This window comes from Gorilla gorilla, chromosome Y (genome assembly GCF_029281585.2).
Source record: "Gorilla gorilla gorilla isolate KB3781 chromosome Y, NHGRI_mGorGor1-v2.1_pri, whole genome shotgun sequence".
NCBI lineage: Eukaryota > Metazoa > Chordata > Mammalia > Primates > Hominidae > Gorilla > Gorilla gorilla.
In genome coordinates, this window is record NC_073248.2 from 10,431,037 (window position 1) to 10,439,169 (window position 8,133).

Here is an 8,133-nt window from a genome sequence, read left to right on the forward strand (position 1 = left end):
CAAATTCAGATATTATTTGTTTCAAGGAATGCACTGCAAGTATTTACAGAATGAACCATTGAAGCAGGAAAAGGAACTGGCATGAGCAAATTCTCTGTTTCTGTTACAATATAAGAGGTTGTGTCAGTCAGAGCTATTGGCACATAACAAAGAATCCAAATATGCAGTGGGTTAAAAAAAAATCTATGTTATATACTCACCACCCTTTGGGACAAAAATTCAGGCTGTACTCAATGGGTGCTCTGAGATGTACCAAGTAGAGGCCCAGAATGATGCTGAAAATCCTACAATGCACATGGCAGCTTCCATGACAAATAATTTTCTGGCCCCAAATGTCAATGGTGTGAGTGCTCAACAACAACAAAAGCCTACATCTTCTAAGTCCAAGTTTATTAGGTACATTTCTTTTCTTTTCTTTCTTGACTTTATTTTATTTATTTATTTTTTTTTAATAATGAAATGCCTCATGAATTCGCCTGTCATCATTGCATGGGCCTTTCTAATATTATCTGTATCATCTCAATTTTAGTATATGTGTTGCCAAAGTCAGCACATTAGGTACGTTTTTAACCTTCGAAGTCTTCCAAGTCACTGCAGGCTACAGTTTTACTCTTCCAACACAACATACCACTGGTTACCATTTTTTTTCTTAGCCTTTGGTAGCAGTTACCTTACTATTTTCCCAAACTTCATTCACCACTCAGTTTCAAAGCCAATGAAACATGTTTTAAGCTTTTGTATAATAGGAACCCCCACCCACTTCAGTATGAATTTTGGGATCTGTTACCTATTTTTTGATATAAAATCAACTGCAAGTTTAGTGCCTCAGTATCACAAACACTGTATTTGCTCATATGTCTGTGAATCAATAACTTGGACTGGGTTCAGTTGGGCAGTTCTTCTATTGGTCTTGCCTGGGTCTTTAATGCAGCTTCCATTATCTGGCAGCTTGATGAGACTGGATGGTCTAAGGTACATTCATGAACACGTCTGTTGGGTGGTCTCGTCTGTCAGCCTAGAGTACTGAGGCCACCCCATATGAAGAAGCCAGGGTAGCCTTTTTGAAATGAGTCACCATGAGAAAGATTCAGCTGACAGCCAGCACCAGTGGCCAGCCATGTGAGTAGGCTCCCAGTTTACACCATCCATTTTCAGTCAAACTGTCAGAGGACTGAGACCATGTAAGAGACCTTCACGAAGACCCACAGAAGAACCATCCAGCTGAGCTCAGCCTGAAATTTTTGACCCAAAGAATGATGCACAAATAGAACGGTGATTGTCTTTAGCTCCTAAGTGTTGGGGTGTTTGTTACACAGCAATAGATAATGGATATGGGTCCATGGAAATATGGAAGCTCCCACTCCTATATTTATAAGTAGTTCCAACATGGAAAAGAAGCTCACTATTGATTCTGTGAGGCTAAAACTTATGTGAAGGTAGTAGAAAGCCAGTGAGCAAGTGGTGGCTGGTTTGAGCTAAAGTGCCTCCTCAGGGAAGCATACCCTTCCTAAATTGCTGCATTGTGGGTCTGGACCAAGGTGAGCCTGGGTTTCGAGGGCAGTTCCCTTACAGCAGGGGAAGTTACACACAGTGAAATAGACTTACCGTCACTCATTGCTTAATGATGAGGAAGGAAGATTGTCTGTTCATTTTTTATTTACTTGGTATTAAATCACTGAATATTTTTTATATGTACCAGTCTTCTGAGACTACTTAATATACTATTTTGACCTTTCTTCTTTAAAAGCATAAAGTCATATTTTTTTCCTAAAGGTAGAAATCTGGAAGAGATTTAAATGATGATCAAAACAGCAAATCCATGAATTTTTAAGGGTTTCTAAACTTGAATGGTTTCTAAACTTGGTTTCTAAAATCAGATTTTGACTCCCTGGCCTTGCACAAATTCTTATTTTTTCTTCAACTCATCTAATATTTAATTTTATATGATGCATAGCTTTTCCTTCCAATTATATTTAACCTCTTTGTAACATTTCAAAAATATACAAATAATCTAAAGGATCATTTTAAACTTTCTTTCCCCCAGCACAGGACATACTTAAAAAAATATGATTTAAACTGGGTGATGATTTTCTAGAAAAAATTTATCGCAATCACAAGGAAGGAATTGAGCAAATTGAGGGAAACATAGGGAAATGAAAATTAAGTTCACAGTTCATGAGTAAATGTAAAATTAAGTTTACATTTGTTTCTATGTAAGTCAATAAAAAGTTAGCAAATGTCAGTAAAATTCCCCCAAAGGTCCCTACCCCACATAAATGCATATGTGTGTGTACAAGAAGCATTGTAATGAAACACTTAATCTCCTTTGCCCTTAACTAGAACCAGATGCCTTGGGAAGGAGGTTGAGGCGGGCTAGCTGACGAACTTTTACTGTATTGCAAATTATGCTGAAGGGACTTTCAGAAATGAGCTACTTTTTCCCATCTCCTTTCAGCAGTTTTCTGGAGCTGGAAATGAAAAACCTCTACCCCTGACTTACTGGACCTTAGGATTTAAAAATCACCACCTTCATTTATCATTCCTTCATTGGCAGTTGTAAAGGGAACTAAGTAGTCTATTCATTTACTCAAATAGTTATTCAGCGCTACCATTTACCAGCATCATGCCAGGTAAGACCCCTGAGCCTCTAGGTGCTTTCTATATGTGTGGTGGGGGAGTGGACATGTAAACAACAATCATCATGGACATGGTGTGTGATGGGTGCAGGGGACAGGGAGGGGCCTCAGGGAAGCTGGGCTGGCCAGAGCGCAGGCAGAAAGTGGTGTTAGGGTGAAGAGACAGAGGTGGTGAGAAAAGCTGTTCCCGGAAACACCCCCTAGGAGTGATTAGATTGGAAGGGTGGGTAGGAAGTGGGTGAGGCCAGTCAGTGAATGTCCTTGTTTACCATTTCACTCATTTTCCAAAAAAAAAGTGTTTCATTTAAAATGTTGGTACATTTTATAAATCTCTATCTCTCAGTCTTCCTCTGCATATATCAACATACATATAATAATAAAGAGATGAGAATAAATAGAATCGATAGATAAAATATAATAGATGACAGCTTATATTGATTAGACAGATAGATAATGATAGGTGATACATAGATTCAATAGATAGATAGATGGATATATACATAGATAAATAAATATATAGATAATGACCGATAATAGATTCAGTAGATGGATGGTTGGATAGACAGATAGATATTGATAGATGATAGATTCAACAGATGAATGGATGGATGGATAGATATATGATAGATACATAGATAATGATAGATGATTAGATTCAGTAGATGTCTGGTTGGATAGCTAGGTATGTGATAGACAGATAAGGATAGATGATAGATTCAGTAGATGGATGGATAGATGATAAATAGCTAGCTAGCTACACAGGTACATTCAATAGATGAATGAACGGATGGATAAATGGATGAATAGATGGATGGATAGGTATAGAAAGATGATGGACAGATGAATAGATAGGTAGATAACTTTACTAGCTTTAAAAAATTTCAGCAAATATCTACCTTACCATTTTTATATTTCATATGGTTTTTTGATAATTTATATTTTTTATGGATAGTTTAAACAGCTTTTGAAGACTTCAAGCAAATATTCATTGACTTTTAGATTTTGTTTTTCTATTAGCTTTCTGAGGAATGTCTAATTTATCTGCTTTCCCAGAGTCATTAGAGCACTATTCACAATAGCCAAAATACGGAGCCAACCAAAGTGTCCATCAGTGGATGAATGAGTAAAGAAAATGTGGTTTGTATACACAATGGGATGCTATTAAGTCTTAAAGAAGGAAGTGTTAGCATTTGCAACAACATGGATGAACCTGGAGGACATTATGCTAAGTGAAATAAGCCAGGCACAGAACGACTGTTCTGTGCAGGAGATGTGCAAAGGGAGAAGAAAAGACACACACGCAATACCTTTAAGGGTAAACAACCTTTATCCCATGTAAATGGCAATGGAGATATAATAAGCAAATGATATAATAAGCAAATTGATATAATAAGCAAATTGCAATGGGAAGGGGAGAGGGAGAAGATATATATATATCATACACATATACACTCATATCACATATGTGTATATATGTTATATATATATATCACATATATCATATATATGATACATATATCTTTTCCCTCTCACCTTCCCATTCCATATCAGATATATATATATATATATTCTGGAGCCCAGGCTATTGCTTCCCAGTCTGGTGATGAATTTTACATAGTCTGGTTATTGTAAATATATATATTATATGATATATATGATATATATATTTATATATCATAACATATATATATCATGATATATATTTATATATAAATATATATAATTTATATGATATATAGATTTATATATATCATGATATATATATTACATATTATATATATCATGATATATATTATATATATTATACTCAACATAAATATTATATATATTATACTCTCTCTATATTATATATATATTTTATTTATATATATATATTTTATATATATATATATATACTCAACAGACTACAGATGATTCATCACCAGACTGGGAAGCAACTGCCTGGGATTCAAAGTCGGCCACCTGTCTGTGCACAGACGAGGAGTGGTCTCATGAAACTTCGGCACAGTCTGGGGCCCTAGCTCTTTTTGTAATGAGTTGTTTGGCATGAAGCCCAGTCATGAGAGCCAATCGTGACTGGGCTCAAGGGACACAAAAAAGTCAACTTGTTTTTGCAATTATCTTTCAATAACTATTTTTCCATAACAGCACTGGATAAATGCCTCAAGGGACTCACACAACCTTTTCCGGGACTTGGTGACCATTGTTTGTGTCCATGTTCAATTGAGTTCAAATTTATATATTTAACTTTTCCTCCATAATGACACATACTGCATGATCTCAGATGTGTAATCTTTGTATTATTTAGTTCAAGATTCTCAGTGTGGGTGCTGTTGACACTTGGGGCTGGAGGAGTCTCTGTGGTGTGGCTGTACCGTGCACTTGTAGGGTGTTGAGCAGCATCCCTGGGCTCCCCCCACCAGAAGCAAGGAACATCCACTTTCCAATCATAACACAAAATGTCTCCAGACATTGCAAATGGCTCCTGATGGTTTGAAAGTCAAAGACAGTACATACTCAAGATTTAACATACATTTCAAAATGACTTAGAGAGAAACTCAGAAAAAATAAATCATCATTTAGGAATCAGGTGCCCACTTAGGAGCCCTTGGTGAGAGGAAAAGAGATATCTCAGCTGGCCTCAATAGCTCACTCTTGTAATTCCAGCATGTTGGGAGGCTGAGGTGGGTGGATTACTTGAGTTCCAGAGTTCTAGACCAGCCTGGGCAACTTTGCAAAACCTGCTCTCTCTAAAAAATACAAAAGTGAGCCAGTTGTGGTGGCATGTGCCTTGAGTCTCAGCTACTTGGGAGGCTGAGTCAGGAGGATTGCTTGAGCCCAGGAGTATGAGACCAGCCTGGGCTATCCATACAAAAAATAAAAATAATTACCCAGGAATGGTGGTGCATCCCTGTAGTATCAGCTACTCAGGAGGCTGAGGTAGGAGGATTGTTTAAGGCTGGGAGGTTGAGGCTGCAGTGAGCCATGATTGCACCACTGCACTGTAGCCTGAGTGAGATCATGTCTTAAAAAACAAAAAATAAAGGAGAGGGTTCCAAGATGGCCAAACAGGAAGAGCTGCAATCTACGGCTCCCAGTGTGAGCGACGCAGAAGACAGGTAACTTCTGCATTTCCAACTGAGGTACTGGGTTCATCTCACTGGGGCTTGTTGGACAGTGAATGAAGCCCACGGAGGGCAAGCCAAAGCAGGGTGTGCCATTGCCTCACCCAGGAAGTGCAAGGGGTTGGGGAATTCCCTTTACTAGTCAAGGGAAGCTGTGACAGATGGTACCTGGAAAATCGGGACACTCCCACCCTATACTGTTCCTTTCACATGGTCTTAGTGAATGGCACACCAGGACATTATATCCCGCACATGGCTCAGAGGGTCCCAAGCCCACAGAGCCTTGCTCAGTTTTAGCACAGCAGTCTGAGATTGAACTGCAAGGTGGCAGCAAGGCTGGGGGAGGGGCGTCTGCCATTGCTGAGGCTTGAGCCAGTAAACAAAGTGGCCAGAAAGCTCAAATGGGGTGGAACCCACTGCAGCTCAAGGAGGCCTGCCTCCCTCTGTAGACTCCACCCCTGGGGGAAGGGCATAGCTGAATAAAAGGCAGCAGAAACTTCTGCAGATGTAAATGTCCCTGTCTGACAGCTTTGAGGAGACTAGTGGTTCTCTCAGCATGGAGTTTGAGATCTGAGAACAGACAGACTGCCTCCTTAAGTGGATCCCTGACCCCCAAGTAGTCTAACTGGGAGACACCTCCCAGTAGGGGCTGACTGACACCTCATACAGCTGGGTGCCCCTCTGAGATGAAGCTTCCAGAGGAAGGATCAGGCAGCAACATTTGCTGTTCTGCAATATTTGCTGTTCTGCAGCCTCTGCTGATGATACCCGGGCAAACAGGGTCTGGAGTGGACCTCCAGCAAACTCCAACAGATCTGCAGCTGAGGGTCCTGACTGTTAGAAGGAAAACTAACAAACATAAAGGACATCCACACCAAAACTCCATCTCTAGGTCACCACCATCAAAGACCAAAGGTAAATAAAAACCACAAAGATTGGGAGAAAACAGAACAGAAAAGCTGAAAATTCCAAAAATCAGAGCACTTTCTTCTCCTCCAAAGGAACACAGCTCCTATCCAGCAACAGAACAAAGCTAGACAGAGAATGACTTTGATGAGTTGACATAAGTAGGCCTCAGAAGATCAGTAATAACAAACTTCTCCGAGCTAAAGGAAGATGTTCGAACCCATCACAAAGAAGCTAAAAATCTTGAAAAAAGATTAGACAAATGGCTAACTAAAAGACCAAATCTACATCTGATTGGTGTACCTGAAAGTGACAGGGAGAGTAGAACAAGTTGGAAAACACTCTTCAGGATATTATCCAAGAGAACTTGCCCAACCTAGCAAGGCAGGCCAACATTCAAATTCAGAAAATTCATAGAATGCCACAAAGATACTCCTTGAGAAGAGCAACCCCAAGACACATAATTGTCAGATTCTCTGAAGTTGAAATGAAGGTAAAAATGTTAAGGGCAGCCAGAAAGAAAGGTTGGGTTACCCACAAAGGGATACCCATCAGACTAACAGCAGATCTCTTGGCAGAAACTCTACAAACCATAAGAGTGGGGGCCAATATTCAACATTCTTAAAGAAAATAATTTTCAACCCAGAATTTCATATCAAGCCAAACTAAATTTCATAAGTGAAGGAGAAAAAAATCCTTTACAGACAAGGAAATACTGAGAGATTTTGTCACCACCAGGCCTGCCTTACAAGAGCTCCTGAAGGAAGCACTAAACATGGAAAGGAACAATTGGTATCAGCCACTATTAAAACACGCCAAATTTTAAAGACCATCGATGCTAGGAAGAAACTGCATCAACTAACGAGCAAAATAACAAGCTAACATCATAATGACGAGATCAAATTCACACATAACAATTTTAACCTTAAATGTAAATGGGCTAAATGCCCCAATCAAAAGACAGAAACTGGCAAATTGGATAAAGAGTCAAGACCCATCAGTGTGCTGTATTCAGGAAACCCATCTCACGTGCAGAGACACACATAGGCTCAAAATAAAGGGATGGAGGAAGATCTACAAAGCAAACGGAAAACAAAAAAAGGCAGGGGTTGCAATCCTAGTCTCTGATAAAACAGACTTTAACCAACAAAGATCAAAAGAGACAAGGCCATGACAATGGTAAAGGGATCAATTCAACAAGAAGAACTAACTATCCTAAATATTAATGCATCCAACACAGGAGCACCTACAGTCATAAAGCAAGTCCTTAGAGACCTACAAAGAGACTTAGACTCTCACACAATAATAAGGGGAGGATTTAACACCCCACTGTCAACATTAGACAGATCAACAAGAAAGAAAGTTAACAAGGATATCCAGGACTTGAACTCAACTAGGCACCAAGCAGGCCTAATAGACATCTACAGAACTCTCCACCACAAATCAACAGAATATACATTATTCTC

The 8,133-nt window shown here is 39.2% G+C and overlaps 1 non-coding gene across 1 annotated transcript; it reads right to left on the reverse strand.

Moving 5' to 3' along the window:
- Nucleotides 1-448: 448 nt before the first annotated feature.
- LOC129530458 (U6 spliceosomal RNA) lies at nt 449-553 on the reverse strand. Its single transcript, XR_008675837.1, has one exon. It is a non-coding gene; the product is annotated as a U6 spliceosomal RNA (small nuclear RNA).
- Nucleotides 554-8,133: the final 7,580 nt, after the last annotated feature.